Genomic DNA, 406 nt, shown 5'->3' with positions numbered 1-406 from the left:
GCTCCTGGGGGAGGCAGGGAAAGCGTCACCCAGAAGGAGCCGATCGTCAATTGAGATGACACCAGGGAGGCTGAGGCTGAGGGCCGGGGAGGCACTCCAGTCTTCGTGGGAGCAGCAGGGAGCGGGGGCGCCTGGCAGGCCACCCAGGAGGGCTGGCAGCCGGAGCAGGAGGAGGGGCAGCGGGACCGTGAGGTGGGGCAGCTGGACCGTGGGGTGGGGCAGCTACAGGCTGCAGGCGGGGCGCATGGCGGGGACGTGGCCCGCACGCCGGGCAGCAGGCGGGGAGCATGGTGGGGACCGTGACCTGCACGCACAGGAAGGAGAACTCTGAGGGGTGAGGAGCCCCGGGGCGCTGGCCTCAGCCTCCGTCTATGAAGGTCGCCCTGTGCGGAGGCCAGAGGCAGTC

General features: G+C 71.2%; 1 protein-coding gene across 1 annotated transcript in view; it reads left to right on the top strand.

Annotated features, from left to right (window-relative positions):
* TTLL2 (tubulin tyrosine ligase like 2) overlaps window positions 1-406 on the top strand; it is a 7,959-nt gene that overhangs the window by 5,243 nt on the left and 2,310 nt on the right. The gene's annotated exons all lie outside the window — the stretch shown is intronic.

This window comes from Pteropus vampyrus, unplaced genomic scaffold (assembly GCF_000151845.1).
Source record: "Pteropus vampyrus isolate Shadow unplaced genomic scaffold, Pvam_2.0 Scaffold312, whole genome shotgun sequence".
In the NCBI taxonomy this organism is placed as follows: Eukaryota; Metazoa; Chordata; class Mammalia; order Chiroptera; family Pteropodidae; genus Pteropus; species Pteropus vampyrus.
The sequence above is the reverse complement of the archived record's forward strand: the minus strand, read 5'-3'. Positions and strand labels throughout refer to the sequence as shown.